Genomic DNA, 14,990 nt, shown 5'->3' with positions numbered 1-14,990 from the left:
TCAATGGTTAGCGCGTTCGGCTGTTAACCAATAGGTTGGTGGTTCGAGCCCACCCGGGAGCGGTGTTATGGGATCTCAAATATAACGTAAAAAGTCAGAGTTTTTCCACAATACCTGACGAACATTTAATTTTTGGGCTTCCTTGGCGCAATGGTTAGCGCGTTCGGCTGTTAACCGAAAGGTTGGTGGTTCGAGCCCACCCGGGAGCGGTGTTGTGAAGTCTCGAATGTAACGTAAAAAGGCAAAGTTTTTCCACAATACCTGACGAACATTTATTTTTTGGGCTTCCGTGGCGCAATGGTTAGCGCGTTCGGCTGTTAACCGAAAGGTTGGTGGTTCGAGCCCACCCGGGAGCGGTGTTATGGGATCTCAAATGTGACGTAAAAAGTCAGAGTTTTTCCACAATACCTAACGACCATTTAACTTCTGAGCTTCCGTGGCTCAATGGTTAGCGCGTTCGGCTGTTAACCAATAGGTTGGTGGTTCGAGCCTACCCGGGAGCGGTGTTATGGGATCTCAAATGTAACGTAAAAAAGTCAGAGTTTTTCCACAATACCTGACGAACATTTAATTTATGGGCTTCCGTGGCGCAATGGTTAGCGCGTTCGGCTGTTAACCGAAAGGTTGGTGGTTCGAGCCCACCCGGGAGCGGTGTTGTGAAGACTCAAATGTAACGTAAAAAGGCAAAGTTTTTCCACAATACCTGACGAACATTTATTTTTAGGGCTTCCGTGGCGCAATTGGTTAGCGCGTTCGGCTGTTAACCGAAAGGTTGGTGGTTCGAGCCCACCCGGGAGCGGTGTTATGGGATCTCAAATGTAACGTAAAAAGTCAGAGTTTTTCCACAATACCTAACGACCATTTAACTTCTGAGCTTCCGTGGCTCAATGGTTAGCGCGTTCGGCTGTTAACCAATAGGTTGGTGGTTCGAGCCCACCCGGGAGCGGTGTTATGGGATCTCAAATGTAACGTAAAAAGTCAGAGTTTTTCCACAATACCTGACGAACATTTAATTTTTGGGCTTCCTTGGCGCAATGGTTAGCGCGTTCGGCTGTTAACCGAAAGGTTGGTGGTTCGAGCCCACCCGGGAGCGGTGTTGTGAAGTCTCGAATGTAACGTAAAAAGTCAGAGTTTTTCCACAATACCTGACGAACATTTAATTTTTGGGCTTCCGTGGCGCAATGGTTAGCGCGTTCAGCTGTTAACCGAAAGGTTGGTGGTTCGAGCCCACCCGGGAGCGGTGTTATGGAATCTCAAATGTAACGTAGAAAGTCAGAGTTTTTCCACAATACCTGACGAACATTTAATTTTTGGGCTTCCGTGGCGCAATGGTTAGCGCGCAGCGCGTTTAGCTGTTAACCGAAAGGTTGGTGGTTGAGCCCACCCGGGAGAGGTGTTGTGGGGTCTCTGATGTAGCGTGAAAAGTCATAACTTTTCCACAATACCTGACAACCATTTAATTTCTGAGCTTCCGTGGCTCAATGGTTAGCGCGTTCGGCTGTTAACCAATAGGTTGGTGGTTCGAGCCCACCCGGGAGCGGTGTTATGGGATCTCAAATATAACGTAAAAAGTCAGAGTTTTCCACAATACCTGACGAACATTTAATTTTTGGGCTTCCTTGGCGCAATGGTTAGCGCGTTCGGCTGTTAACCGAAAGGTTGGTGGTTCGAGCCCACCCGGGAGCGGTGTTGTGAAGTCTCGAATGTAACGTAAAAAGGCAAAGTTTTTCCACAATACCTGACGAACATTTATTTTTTGGGCTTCCGTGGCGCAATGGTTAGCGCGTTCGGCTGTTAACCGAAAGGTTGGTGGTTCGAGCCCACCCGGGAGCGGTGTTATGGGATCTCAAATGTGACGTAAAAAGTCAGAGTTTTTCCACAATACCTGACGAACATTTATTTTTTGGGCTTCCGTGGCGCAATGGTTAGCGCGTTCGGCTGTTAACCGAAAGGTTGGTGGTTCGAGCCCACCCGGGAGCGGTGTTATGGGATCTCAAATATAACGTAAAAAGTCAGAGTTTTTCCACAATACCTGACGAACATTTAATTTTTGGGCTTCCTTGGCGCAATGGTTAGCGCGTTCGGCTGTTAACCGAAAGGTTGGTGGTTCGAGCCCACCCGGGAGCGGTGTTGTGAAGTCTCGAATGTAACGTAAAAAGGCAAAGTTTTTCCACAATACCTGACGAACATTTATTTTTTGGGCTTCCGTGGCGCAATGGTTAGCGCGTTCGGCTGTTAACCGAAAGGTTGGTGGTTCGAGCCCACCCGGGAGCGGTGTTATGGGATCTCAAATGTGACGTAAAAAGTCAGAGTTTTTCCACAATACCTAACGACCATTTAACTTCTGAGCTTCCGTGGCTCAATGGTTAGCGCGTTCGGCTGTTAACCAATAGGTTGGTGGTTCGAGCCTACCCGGGAGCGGTGTTATGGGATCTCAAATGTAACGTAAAAAAGTCAGAGTTTTTCCACAATACCTGACGAACATTTAATTTATGGGCTTCCGTGGCGCAATGGTTAGCGCGTTCGGCTGTTAACCGAAAGGTTGGTGGTTCGAGCCCACCCGGGAGCGGTGTTGTGAAGACTCAAATGTAACGTAAAAAGGCAAAGTTTTTCCACAATACCTGACGAACATTTATTTTTAGGGCTTCCGTGGCGCAATTGGTTAGCGCGTTCGGCTGTTAACCGAAAGGTTGGTGGTTCGAGCCCACCCGGGAGCGGTGTTATGGGATCTCAAATGTAACGTAAAAAGTCAGAGTTTTTCCACAATACCTGACGAACATTTAATTTTTGGGCTTCCTTGGCGCAATGGTTAGCGCGTTCGGCTGTTAACCGAAAGGTTGGTGGTTCGAGCCCACCCGGGAGCGGTGTTGTGAAGTCTCGAATGTAACGTAAAAAGTCAGAGTTTTTCCACAATACCTGACGAACATTTAATTTTTGGGCTTCCGTGGCGCAATGGTTAGCGCGTTCAGCTGTTAACCGAAAGGTTGGTGGTTCGAGCCCACCCGGGAGCGGTGTTATGGAATCTCAAATGTAACGTAGAAAGTCAGAGTTTTTCCACAATACCTGACGAACATTTAATTTTTGGGCTTCCGTGGCGCAATGGTTAGCGCGCAGCGCGTTTAGCTGTTAACCGAAAGGTTGGTGGTTGAGCCCACCCGGGAGAGGTGTTGTGGGGTCTCTGATGTAGCGTGAAAAGTCATAACTTTTCCACAATACCTGACAACCATTTAATTTCTGAGCTTCCGTGGCTCAATGGTTAGCGCGTTCGGCTGTTAACCAATAGGTTGGTGGTTCGAGCCCACCCGGGAGCGGTGTTATGGGATCTCAAATATAACGTAAAAAGTCAGAGTTTTTCCACAATACCTGACGAACATTTAATTTTTGGGCTTCCTTGGCGCAATGGTTAGCGCGTTCGGCTGTTAACCGAAAGGTTGGTGGTTCGAGCCCACCCGGGAGCGGTGTTGTGAAGTCTCGAATGTAACGTAAAAAGGCAAAGTTTTTCCACAATACCTGACGAACATTTATTTTTTGGGCTTCCGTGGCGCAATGGTTAGCGCGTTCGGCTGTTAACCGAAAGGTTGGTGGTTCGAGCCCACCCGGGAGCGGTGTTATGGGATCTCAAATGTGACGTAAAAAGTCAGAGTTTTTCCACAATACCTAACGACCATTTAACTTCTGAGCTTCCGTGGCTCAATGGTTAGCGCGTTCGGCTGTTAACCAATAGGTTGGTGGTTCGAGCCTACCCGGGAGCGGTGTTATGGGATCTCAAATGTAACGTAAAAAAGTCAGAGTTTTTCCACAATACCTGACGAACATTTAATTTATGGGCTTCCGTGGCGCAATGGTTAGCGCGTTCGGCTGTTAACCGAAAGGTTGGTGGTTCGAGCCCACCCGGGAGCGGTGTTGTGAAGACTCAAATGTAACGTAAAAAGGCAAAGTTTTTCCACAATACCTGACGAACATTTATTTTTAGGGCTTCCGTGGCGCAATTGGTTAGCGCGTTCGGCTGTTAACCGAAAGGTTGGTGGTTCGAGCCCACCCGGGAGCGGTGTTATGGGATCTCAAATGTAACGTAAAAAGTCAGAGTTTTTCCACAATACCTAACGACCATTTAACTTCTGAGCTTCCGTGGCTCAATGGTTAGCGCGTTCGGCTGTTAACCAATAGGTTGGTGGTTCGAGCCCACCCGGGAGCGGTGTTATGGGATCTCAAATGTAACGTAAAAAGTCAGAGTTTTTCCACAATACCTGACGAACATTTAATTTTTGGGCTTCCTTGGCGCAATGGTTAGCGCGTTCGGCTGTTAACCGAAAGGTTGGTGGTTCGAGCCCACCCGGGAGCGGTGTTGTGAAGTCTCGAATGTAACGTAAAAAGGCAAAGTTTTTCCACAATACCTGACGAACATTTATTTTTTGGGCTTCCGTGGCGCAATGGTTAGCGCGTTCGGCTGTTAACCGAAAGGTTGGTGGTTCGAGCCCACCCGGGAGCGGTGTTATGGGATCTCAAATGTAACGTAAAAAGGCAAAGTTTTTCCACAATACCTGACGAACATTTATTTTTTGGGCTTCCGTGGCGCAATGGTTAGCGCGTTCGGCTGTTAACCGAAAGGTTGGAGGTTCGAGCCCACCCGGGAGCGGTGTTATGGGATCTCAAATGTGACGTAAAAAGTCAGAGTTTTTCCACAATACCTAACGACCATTTCACTTCTGAGCTTCCGTGGCTCAATGGTTAGCGCGTTCGGCTGTTAACCAATAGGTTGGTGGTTCGAGCCTACCCGGGAGCGGTGTTATGGGATCTCAAATGTAACGTAAAAAAGTCAGAGTTTTTCCACAATACCTGACGAACATTTAATTTTTGGGCTTCCGTGGCGCAATGGTTAGCGCGTTCGGCTGTTAACCGAAAGGTTGGTGGTTCGAGCCCACCCGGGAGCGGTGTTGTGAAGACTCAAATGTAACGTAAAAAGGCAAAGTTTTTCCACAATACCTGACGAACATTTATTTTTAGGGCTTCCGTGGCGCAATGGTTAGCGCGTTCGGCTGTTAACCGAAAGGTTGGTGGTTCGAGCCCACCCGGGAGCGGTGTTATGGGATCTCAAATGTAACGTAAAAAGTCAGAGTTTTTCCACAATACCTAACGACCATTTAACTTCTGAGCTTCCGTGGCTCAATGGTTAGCGCGTTCGGCTGTTAACCAATAGGTTGGTGGTTCGAGCCCACCCGGGAGCGGTGTTATGGGATCTCAAATGTAACGTAAAAAGTCAGAGTTTTTCCACAATACCTGAAAACCATTCAATTTCTGAGCTTCCGTGGCTCAATGGTTAGCGCGTTCGGCTGTTATCCAATAGGTTGGTGGTTCGAGCCCACCCGGGTTCGGTGTTATGGGATCTCAAATGTAACGTAAAAAGTCAGAGTTTTTCCACAATAGCTGACGAACATTTAATTTTTGGGCTTCCGTGGCGCAATGGTTAGCGCGTTCAGCTGTTAACCGAAAGGTTGGTGGCTCGAGCCCCCCCGGGAGAGGTGTTGTGGGGTCTCAGATGTTGCGTGAAAAGTCATAACTTTTCCACAATACCTGACAACCATTCAATTTCTGAGCTTCCGTGGCTCAATGGTTAGCGCGTTAGGCTGTTAACCAATAGGTTGGTGGTTCGAGCACACCCGAAAGCGGTGTTATGGGATCTCAAATGTAACGTAAAAAGTCAGAGTTTTTCCACAATACCTGACGAACATTTAATTTTTGGGCTTCCGTGGCGCAATGGTTAGCGCTTTCGGCTGTTAACCAATAGGTTGGTGGTTCGAGCCCACCCGGGAGCGGTGTTATGGGTTCTTAAATTTAACGTAAAAAGTCAGAGTTTTTCCACAATACCTGACGAACATTTAATTTTTGGGCTTCCGTGGCGCAATGGTTAGCGCGCAGCGCGTTCAGCTGTTAACCGAAAGGTTGGTGGTTCGAGCCCACCCGGGAGAGGTGTTGTGGGGTCTCTGATGTAGCGTGAAAAGTCATAACTTTTCCACAATACCTGACAACCATTTAATTTCTGAGCTTTCGTGGCTCAATGGTTAGCGCGTTCGGCTGTTAACCAATAGGTTGGTGGTTCGAGCCCACCCGGGAGCGGTGGTATGGGATCTCAAATGTAACGTAAAAAGTCAGAGTTTTTCCACAATACCTGACGAACATTTAATTTTTGGGCTTCCGTGGCGCAATGGTTAGCGCGTTCGGCTGTTAACCGAAAGGTTGGTGGTTCGAGCCCACCCGGGAGCGGTGTGTGAAGTCTCGAATGTAACGTAAATAGGCAAAGTTTTTCCACAATACCTGACGAACATTGATTTTTTGGGCTTCCGTGGCGCAATGGTTAGCGCGTTCGGCTGTTAACCGAAACGTTGGTGGTTCGAACCCACCCGGGAGCGGTGTTATGGGATCTCAAATGTAACGTAAAAAGTCAGAGTTTTTCCACAATACCTAAAAACCATTTAATTTCTGAGCTTCCGTGGCTCAATGGTTAGCGCTTTCGGCTGTTAACCGAAAGGTTGGTGGTTCGAGCCCACCCGGGAGAGGTGTTGTGGAGTCTCAAATGTAACGTAAAAAGTCAGAGTTTTTCCACAATACCTGACGAACACTTAATTTTTGGGCTTCCGTGGCGCAATGGTTAGCGCGTTCAGCTTTTAACCGAAAGGTTGGTGGTTCGAGCCCACCCGGGAGAGGTGTTTTGGGATCTCAAATGTAACGTAAAAAGTCATAGTGTTTCCACAATACCTGACGAACATTTAATTTTTGGGCTTCTGTGGCGCATTTTTTAGCGCGTTCAGCTGTTAACCGAAAGGTTGGTGGTTCGAGCCCACCCAGGAGAGGTAATGTGGGGTCTCAGATGTAGCGTGAAAAGTCATAACTTTTCCATAATACCTGACAACCATTCAATTTCTGAGCTTCCGTGGCTCAATGGTTAGCGCGTTCGGCTGTTAACCGATAGGTTGGTAGTTCGAGCCCACCCGGGAGCGGTGTTGTGAAGTCTCGAATGTAACGTAAAAAGTCAGAGTTTTTCCACAATACCTGACGAACATTTAATTTTTGGGCTTCCTTGGCGCAATGGTTAGCGTGTTCGGCTGTTAACCGAAAGGTTGGTGGCTCGAGCCCACCCGGGAGAGGTGTTGTGGGGTCTCAGATGTGGCGTGAAAAGTCATAACTTTTCCACAATACCTGACAACCATTCAATTTCTGAGCTTCCGTGGCTCAATGGTTAGCGCGTTAGGCTGTTAACCAATAGGTTGGTGGTTCGAGCACACCCGAAAGCGGTGTTATGGGATCTCAAATGTAACGTAAAAAGTCAGAGTTTTTCCACAATACCTGACGAACATTTAATTTTTGGGCTTCCGTGGCGCAATGGTTAGCGCACAGCGCGTTCAGCTGTTAACCGAAAGGTTGGTGGTTCGAGCCCACCCGGGAGAGGTGTTGTGGGGTCTCTGATGTAGCGTGAAAAGTCATAACTTTTCCACAATACCTGACAACCATTTAATTTCTGAGCTTCCGTGGCTCAATGGTTAGCGCGTTCGGCTGTTAACCAATAGGTTGGTGGTTCGAGCCCACCCGGGAGCGGTGGTATGGGATCTCAAATGTAACGTAAAAAGTCAGAGTTTTTCCACAATACCTGACGAACATTTAATTTTTGGGCTTCCGTGGCGCAATGGTTAGCGCGTTCGGCTGTTAACCGAAAGGTTGGTGGTTCGAGCCCACCCGGGAGCGGTGTGTGAAGTCTCGAATGTAACGTAAATAGGCAAAGTTTTTCCACAATACCTGACGAACATTGATTTTTTGGGCTTCCGTGGCGCAATGGTTAGCGCGGTCGGCTGTTAACCGAAACGTTGGTGGTTCGAACCCACCCGGGAGCGGTGTTATGGGATCTCAAATGTAACGTAAAAAGTCAGAGTTTTTCCACAATACCTAAAAACCATTTAATTTCTGAGCTTCCGTGGCTCAATGGTTAGCGCTTTCGGCTGTTAACCGAAAGGTTGGTGGTTCGAGCCCACCCGGGAGAGGTGTTGTGGGGTCTCAAATGTAACGTAAAAAGTCAGAGTTTTTCCACAATACCTGACGAACACTTAATTTTTGGGCTTCCGTGGCGCAATATTTAGCGCGTTCAGCTTTTAACCGAAAGGTTGGTGGTTCGAGCCCACCCGGGAGAGGTGTTTTGGGATCTCAAATGTAACGTAAAAAGTCATAGTGTTTCCACAATACCTGACGAACATTTAATTTTTGGGCTTCTGTGGCGCATTTTTTAGCGCGTTCAGCTGTTAACCGAAAGGTTGGTGGTTCGAGCCCACCCAGGAGAGGTAATGTGGGGTCTCAGATGTAGCGTGAAAAGTCATAACTTTTCCATAATACCTGACAACCATTCAATTTCTGAGCTTCCGTGGCTCAATGGTTAGCGCGTTCGGCTGTTAACCAATAGGTTGGTGGTTCGAGCCCACCCGGGAGCGGTGTTGTGAAGTCTCGAATGTAACGTAAAAAGGCAAAGTTTTTCCACAATACCTGACGAACATTTAATTTTTGGGCTTCCGTGGCGCAATGGTTAGCGCGCAGCGCGTTCAGCTGTTAACCGAAAGGTTGGTGGTTGAGCCCACCCGGGAGAGGTGTTGTGGGGTCTCTGATGTAGCGTGAAAAGTCATAACTTTTCCACAATACCTGATAACCATTTAATTTCTGAGCTTCCGTGGCTCAATGGTTAGCGCGTTCGGCTGTTAACCAATAGGTTGGTAGTTCGAGCCCACCCGGGAGCGGTGTTATGGGATCTCAAATGTAACGTAAAAAGTCAGAGTTTTTCCACAATACCTGACGAACATTTAATTTTTGGGCTTCCTTGGCGCAATGGTTAGCGCGTTCGGCTGTTAACCGAAAGGTTGGTGGCTCGAGCCCACCCGGGAGAGGTGTTGTGGGGTCTCAGATGTGGCGTGAAAAGTCATAACTTTTCCACAATACCTGACAACCATTCAATTTCTGAGCTTCCGTGGCTCAATGGTTAGCGCGTTAGGCTGTTAACCAATAGGTTGGTGGTTCGAGCACACCCGAAAGCGGTGTTATGGGATCTCAAATGTAACGTAAAAAGTCAGAGTTTTTCCACAATACCTGACGAACATTTAATTTTTGGGCTTCCGTGGCGCAATGGTTAGCGCGTTCAGCTGTTAACCGAAAGGTTGGTGGTTCGAGCCCACCCGGGAGCGGTGTTATGGGATCTCAAATGTAACGTAGAAAGTCAGAGTTTTTCCACAATACCTGACGAACATTTAATTTTTGGGCTTCCGTGGCGCAATGGTTAGCGCGCAGCGCGTTCAGCTGTTAACCGAAAGGTTGGTGGTTGAGCTCACCCGGGAGAGGTGTTTTGGGGTCTCTGATGTTGCGTGAAAAGTCATAACTTTTCCACAATACCTGACAACCATTTAATTTCTGAGCTTCCGTGGCTCAATGGTTAGCGCGTTCGGCTGTTAACCAATAGGTTGTTGGTTCGAGCCCACCCGGGAGCGGTGTTATGGGATCTCAAATGTAACGTAAAAAGTCAGAGTTTTTCCACAATACCTGACGAACATTGAATTTTTGGGCTTCCGTGGCGCAATGGTTAGCGCGTTCAGCTGTTAACCGAAAGGTTGGTGGTTCGAGCCCACCCGGGAGCGGTGTTATGGGATCTCAAATGTAACGTAGAAAGTCAGAGTTTTTCCACAATACCTGACGAACATTTAATTTTTGGGCTTCCGTGGCGCAATGGTTAGCGCGCAGCGCGTTCAGCTGTTAACCGAAAGGTTGGTGGTTGAGCTCACCCGGGAGAGGTGTTTTGGGGTCTCTGATGTTGCGTGAAAAGTCATAACTTTTCCACAATACCTGACAACCATTTAATTTCTGAGCTTCCGTGGCTCAATGGTTAGCGCGTTCGGCTGTTAACCAATAGGTTGTTGGTTCGAGCCCACCCGGGAGCGGTGTTATGGGATCTCAAATGTAACGTAAAAAGTCAGAGTTTTTCCACAATACCTGACGAACATTTAATTTTTGGGCTTCCTTGGCGCAATGGTTAGCGCGTTCGGCTGTTAACCGAAAGGTTGGTGGTTCGAGCCCACCCGGGAGCGGTGTTGTGAAGTCTCGAATGTAACGTAAAAAGGCAAAGTTTTTCCACAATACCTGACGAACATTATTTTTTGGGCTTCCGTGGCGCAATGGTTAGTGCGTTCGGCTGTTAACCGAAAGGTTGATGGTTCGAGCCCACCCGGGAGCGGTGTTATGGGATCTCAAATGTAACGTAAAAAATCAGAGTTTTTCCACAATACCTAACGACCATTTAACTTCTGAGCTTCCGTGGCTCAATGGTTAGTGCGTTCGGCTGTTAACCAATAGGTTGGTGGTTCGAGCCCACCCGGGAGCGGTGTTATGGGATCTCAAATGTAAGGTAAAAAGTCAGAGTTTTTCTACAATAGCTGAAGACCATTTCATTTCTGAGCTTCTTTGGCCCCATGGTTAGCGCGTTCGGATGTTAACCAAAAGGTTGGTGGTTCGAGCCCACCCGGGAGCGGTTTTGTGAAGTCTTAAATGTAACGTAAAAAGGCTAAGTTTTTCCACAATACCTGACGAACATTTTTTTTGGGCTTCCGTGGCGCAATGGTTAGCGCGTTCGGCTGTTAACCGAAAGGTTGGTGGTTCGAGCCCAGCCGGGAGCGGTGTTATGGGATCTCAAATGTAACGTAAAAAGTCAGAGTTTTTCCACAATACCTGACGAACATTTAATTTTTGGGCTTCCGTGGCGCAATGGTTAGCGCGTTCGGCTGTTAACCGAAAGGTTGGTGGTTCGAGCCCACCCGGGAGCGGTGTTATGGGATCTCAAATGTAAGGTAAAAAGTCAGAGTTTTTCTACAATAGCTGAAGACCATTTCATTTCCGAGCTTCTTTGGCTCCATGGTTAGCGCGTTCGGATGTTAACCAAAAGGTTGGTGGTTCGAGCCCACCCGGGAGAGGTGTTGTGGAGTCTCTGATGTAGCGTGAAAAGTCATAACTTTTCCACAATACCTGACAACCATTTAATTTCAGAGCTTCCGTGGCTCAATGGTTAGCGCGTTCGGCTGTTAACCGAAAGGTTGGTGGTTCGAGCCCACCCGGGAGCGGTGTTATGGGATCTCAAATGTAACGTAGAAAGTCAGAGTTTTTCCACAATACCTGACGAACATTTAATTTTTGGGCTTCCGTGGCGCAATGGTTAGCGCGCAGCGCGTTCAGCTGTAAGCCGAAAGGTTGGTGGTTGAGCCCACCCGCGAGAGGTGTTGTGGGGTCTCTGATGTAGCGTGAAAAGTCATAACTTTTCCACAATACCTGACAACCATTTAATTTCTGAGCTTCCGTGGCTCAATGGTTAGCGCGTTCGGCTGTTAACCAATAGGTTGGTGGTTCGAGCCCACCCGGGAGCGGTGTAATGGGATCTCAAATGTAACGTAAAAAGTCAGAGTTTTTCCACAATACCTGACGAACATTTAATTTTTGGGCTTCCTTGGCGCAATGGTTAGCGCGTTCGTCTGTTAACTGAAAGGTTGGTGGTTCGAGCCCACCCGGGAGCGGTGTTGTGAAGTCTCGAATGTAACGTAAAAAGTCAGAGTTTTTCCACAATACCTGACGACCATTTAATTTTTGGGCTTCCGTGGCGCAATGGTTAGCGCGTTCGGCTGTTAACCAAAATGTTGGTGGTTCGAGCCCACCCGGGAGCGGTGTTATGGGATCTCAAATGTAAGGTAAATAGTCAGAGTTTTTCCACAATAGCTGAAGACCATTTCATTTCTGAGCTTCTTTGGCTCCATGGTTAGCGCGTTCGGATGTTAACCAATAGGTTGGTGGTTCGAGCCCACGCGAGAGAGGTGTTGTGGAGTCTCAGATGTAGCGTAATAATTCAAAACGTTTCCACAATACGTGACAACCATGTAAATTCTGAGCTCCCGTGGCTCAATGGTTATCGCGTTCGGCTGTTAACCGAAAGGTTGGTGGTTCAAGCCCACCCGGGAGCGGTGTTGTGAAGTCTCAAATGTAACGTAAAAATCCAAAGCTTTTCCTCAATACCTGACGACCATTAATTTTTTGGGCTTCCGTTGCGCAATGGTTAGCCCTTCGGCTGTTAACCGAAAGGTTGGTGGTTCGAGCCCACCCGGGAGAGGTGTTGTGGGGTCTCAGATGTAGCGTGAAAAGTCATAACTTTTCCACAATACCTGACAACCTTTCAATTTCTGAGCTTCCGTGGGTCAATGGTTAGCGCGTTCGGCTGTTAACCAATAGGTTGGTGGTTCGAGCCCACCCGGGAGCGGTGTTGTGAAGTCTCAAATAAAACGTAAAAAGGCAAAGTTTTTCCACAATACCTGACGAACATTTTTTTTGGGCTTCCGTGGCGCAATGGTTAGCGCGTTCGGCTGTTAACCGAAAGGTTGGTGGTTCGAGCCCAGCCGGGAGCGGTGTTATGGGATCTCAAATGTAACGTAAAACGTCAGAGTTTTTCCACAATACCTGACGAACATTTAATTTTTGGGCTTCCGTGGCGCAATGGTTAGCGCGTTCGGCTGTTAACCGAAAGGTTGGTGGTTCGAGCCCAGCCGGGAGCGGTGTTATGGGATCTCAAATGTAACGTAAAAAGTCAGAGTTTTTCCACAATACCTGACGAACATTTAATTTTTGGGCTTCCGTGGCGCAATGGTTAGTGCGTTCGGCTGTTAACCGAAAGGTCGGTGGTTCGAGCCCATCCGGGAGCAGTGTTGTGAAGTCTCAAATGTATCGTAAAAAGGCAAAGTTTTTCCACAATACCTGACGAACATTTAATTTTTGGGCTTCCGTGGCGCAATGGTTAGTGCGTTCGGCTGTTAACCGAAAGGTCGGTGGTTCGAGCCCACCCGGGAGCGGTGTTGTGAAGTCTCAAATGTAACGTAATAAGGCAAAGTTTTTCCACAATACCTGACGAACATTTATTTCTTAGGCTTCCGTGGCGCAATGGTTAATGCGTTCGGCTGTTAAACGAAAGGTTGGTGGTTCGAGCCCACCCGGGAGCGGTGTTATGGGATGTCAAATGTAACGTAAAAAGTCAGAGTTTTTCCACAATACCTGACGAACATTTAATTTTTGGGCTTCCGTGGCGCAATGGTTAGCGCGTTGAGCTGTTAACCGAAAGGTTGGTGGTTCGAGCCCACCCGGGAGAGGTGTTGTGGGGTCTCAGATGTAGCGTGAAAAGTCATAACTTTTCCACAATAGCTGACAACCATTCAATTTCTGAGGTTCCGTGGCTCAATGGTTAGCGCGTTCGGCTGTTAACCAAAAGGTTGGTGGTTCGAGCCCACCCGGGAGCGGTGTTGTGAAGTCTCAAATGTAACGTAAAAAGGCAAAGTTTTTCCACAATACCTGACGAACATTTAATTTTTGGGCTTCCGTGGCGCAATGGTTAGCGCGTTCGGCTGTTAACCGAAAGGTTGGTGGTTGGAGCCCACCCGGGAGAGGTGTTGTGGGGTCTCAGATGTAGCGTGAAAAGTCATAACTTTTCCACAATACCTGACAACCTTTCAATTTCTGAGCTTCCGTGGCTCAATGGTTAGCGCGTTCGGCTGTTAACCAATAGGTTGGTGGTTCGAGCCCACCCGGGAGCGGTGTTGTGAAGTCTCAAATGTAACGTAAAAAGGCAAAGTTTTTCCACAATACCTGACGAACATTTTTTTTTGGGCTTCCGTGGCGCAATGGTTAGCGCGTTCGGCTGTTAACCGAAAGGTTGGTGGTTCGAGCCCACCCGGGAGCGGTGTTGTGAAGTCTCAAATGTAACGTAAAAAGGCAAAGTTTTTCCACAATACCTGACGAACAATTAATTTTTGGGCTTCCGTGGCGCAATGGTTAGCGCGTTCGGCTGTTAACCGAAAGGTTGGTGGTTGGAGCCCACCCGGGAGAGGTGTTGTGGGGTCTCAGATGTAGCGTGAAAAGTCATAACTTTTCCACAATACCTGACAACCTTTCAATTGCTGAGCTTCCGTGGCTCAATGGTTAGCGCGTTCGGCTGTTAACCAATAGGTTGGTGGTTCGAGCCCACCCGGGAGCGGCGTTGTGAAGTCTCAAATGTAACGTAAAAAGGCAAAGTTTTTCCACAATACCTGACGAACATTTTTTTTTGGGCTTCCGTGGCGCAATGGTTAGCGCGTTCGGCTGTTAACCGAAAGGTTGGTGGTTCGAGCTCAGCCGGGAGAGGTGTTATGGGATCTCAAATGTAACGTAAAAAGTCAGAGTTTTTCCACAATACCTGACGAACATTTAATGTTTGGGCTTCCGTGGCGCAATGGTAAGCGCGTTCGGCTGTTAACCAAAAGGTTGGTGGTTCGAGCCCACCCGGGAGAGGTGTTGTGGAGTCTCAGATGTGGCGTGAAAAGTCATAACTTTTCCACAATACCTGACAACCATTTAATTTCTGAGCTTCCGTGGCTCAATGGCTATCGCGTTCGGCTGTTAACCAATAGGTTGGTTGTTCGAGCCCATCCGGGAGCGGTGTTGTGGGATCTCAAATGTAACGTAAAAAGCCAAAGTTTTTCCACAATACCTGACAACCATTTAATTTCTGAGATTCCGTGGCTCAATGGTTAGCGCGTTCGGCTGTTAACCGAAAGGTTGGTGGTTCGAGCCCACCCGGGAGCGGTGTTATGGGATCTCAAATGTAAGGTAAAAGCAGGAGCAGATGACAAAGGAGTCTCGGACGCTAGCTAACACAATATAGAGGGCAATGGCACCCGCGTACGTCACAGCTGTAGCGGTATCGTTTGCCATAGAGGCGCTATCAGACATTATAGCAGACGATGCTTTTGGTGGATTATATCTGGCACCAAAGTCTGCTGGGAATGTTTTTGTAATAACGGACTAAAGGTGGCTACTCAGGTTCGTCTTATCCGATCGCGACATAAATATACACAATATAATTACTTTATTCAAACAGCTGTAACCGTTGGTATTAAGATAAAAGATAAGAC

General features: G+C 47.9%; 18 non-coding genes across 18 annotated transcripts; all 18 read left to right on the top strand.

The window, feature by feature from the left end:
- The first annotated feature begins 283 nt into the window (after window positions 1-283).
- TRNAN-GUU (transfer RNA asparagine (anticodon GUU)) lies at window positions 284-356 on the top strand. The gene has a single exon. It is a non-coding gene; the product is annotated as a tRNA-Asn (tRNA).
- Window positions 357-578: 222 nt separating this feature from the next.
- On the top strand, window positions 579-651 carry TRNAN-GUU (transfer RNA asparagine (anticodon GUU)). The gene has a single exon. It is a non-coding gene; the product is annotated as a tRNA-Asn (tRNA).
- Window positions 652-725: 74 nt separating this feature from the next.
- Window positions 726-799, top strand: TRNAN-GUU (transfer RNA asparagine (anticodon GUU)). Its single transcript has one exon. It is a non-coding gene; the product is annotated as a tRNA-Asn (tRNA).
- Window positions 800-1,760: 961 nt separating this feature from the next.
- Window positions 1,761-1,833, top strand: TRNAN-GUU (transfer RNA asparagine (anticodon GUU)). Its single transcript has one exon. It is a non-coding gene; the product is annotated as a tRNA-Asn (tRNA).
- A 74-nt stretch (window positions 1,834-1,907) lies between these two features.
- Window positions 1,908-1,980, top strand: TRNAN-GUU (transfer RNA asparagine (anticodon GUU)). The gene has a single exon. It is a non-coding gene; the product is annotated as a tRNA-Asn (tRNA).
- A 221-nt stretch (window positions 1,981-2,201) lies between these two features.
- TRNAN-GUU (transfer RNA asparagine (anticodon GUU)) lies at window positions 2,202-2,274 on the top strand. Its single transcript has one exon. It is a non-coding gene; the product is annotated as a tRNA-Asn (tRNA).
- A 222-nt stretch (window positions 2,275-2,496) lies between these two features.
- TRNAN-GUU (transfer RNA asparagine (anticodon GUU)) lies at window positions 2,497-2,569 on the top strand. The gene has a single exon. It is a non-coding gene; the product is annotated as a tRNA-Asn (tRNA).
- Window positions 2,570-2,643: 74 nt separating this feature from the next.
- On the top strand, window positions 2,644-2,717 carry TRNAN-GUU (transfer RNA asparagine (anticodon GUU)). Its single transcript has one exon. It is a non-coding gene; the product is annotated as a tRNA-Asn (tRNA).
- Window positions 2,718-3,532: 815 nt separating this feature from the next.
- Window positions 3,533-3,605, top strand: TRNAN-GUU (transfer RNA asparagine (anticodon GUU)). Its single transcript has one exon. It is a non-coding gene; the product is annotated as a tRNA-Asn (tRNA).
- A 222-nt stretch (window positions 3,606-3,827) lies between these two features.
- Window positions 3,828-3,900, top strand: TRNAN-GUU (transfer RNA asparagine (anticodon GUU)). The gene has a single exon. It is a non-coding gene; the product is annotated as a tRNA-Asn (tRNA).
- Window positions 3,901-3,974: 74 nt separating this feature from the next.
- Window positions 3,975-4,048, top strand: TRNAN-GUU (transfer RNA asparagine (anticodon GUU)). The gene has a single exon. It is a non-coding gene; the product is annotated as a tRNA-Asn (tRNA).
- A 368-nt stretch (window positions 4,049-4,416) lies between these two features.
- Window positions 4,417-4,489, top strand: TRNAN-GUU (transfer RNA asparagine (anticodon GUU)). Its single transcript has one exon. It is a non-coding gene; the product is annotated as a tRNA-Asn (tRNA).
- A 369-nt stretch (window positions 4,490-4,858) lies between these two features.
- Window positions 4,859-4,931, top strand: TRNAN-GUU (transfer RNA asparagine (anticodon GUU)). The gene has a single exon. It is a non-coding gene; the product is annotated as a tRNA-Asn (tRNA).
- A 74-nt stretch (window positions 4,932-5,005) lies between these two features.
- On the top strand, window positions 5,006-5,078 carry TRNAN-GUU (transfer RNA asparagine (anticodon GUU)). The gene has a single exon. It is a non-coding gene; the product is annotated as a tRNA-Asn (tRNA).
- Window positions 5,079-6,188: 1,110 nt separating this feature from the next.
- On the top strand, window positions 6,189-6,261 carry TRNAN-GUU (transfer RNA asparagine (anticodon GUU)). The gene has a single exon. It is a non-coding gene; the product is annotated as a tRNA-Asn (tRNA).
- A 1,403-nt stretch (window positions 6,262-7,664) lies between these two features.
- On the top strand, window positions 7,665-7,737 carry TRNAN-GUU (transfer RNA asparagine (anticodon GUU)). Its single transcript has one exon. It is a non-coding gene; the product is annotated as a tRNA-Asn (tRNA).
- Window positions 7,738-10,765: 3,028 nt separating this feature from the next.
- TRNAN-GUU (transfer RNA asparagine (anticodon GUU)) lies at window positions 10,766-10,838 on the top strand. The gene has a single exon. It is a non-coding gene; the product is annotated as a tRNA-Asn (tRNA).
- A 2,869-nt stretch (window positions 10,839-13,707) lies between these two features.
- Window positions 13,708-13,780, top strand: TRNAN-GUU (transfer RNA asparagine (anticodon GUU)). The gene has a single exon. It is a non-coding gene; the product is annotated as a tRNA-Asn (tRNA).
- The last annotated feature ends 1,210 nt before the right edge of the window (window positions 13,781-14,990 follow it).

The sequence above is a fragment of the Phalangium opilio genome, unplaced genomic scaffold (assembly GCF_054372755.1).
Source record: "Phalangium opilio isolate 3A_F unplaced genomic scaffold, DU_Popi_V2 ptg000505l_1, whole genome shotgun sequence".
Lineage (NCBI taxonomy): Eukaryota > Metazoa > Arthropoda > Arachnida > Opiliones > Phalangiidae > Phalangium > Phalangium opilio.
Note: the sequence above shows the minus strand (reverse complement) of the source record. Positions and strands in the feature narration are given on the sequence as shown.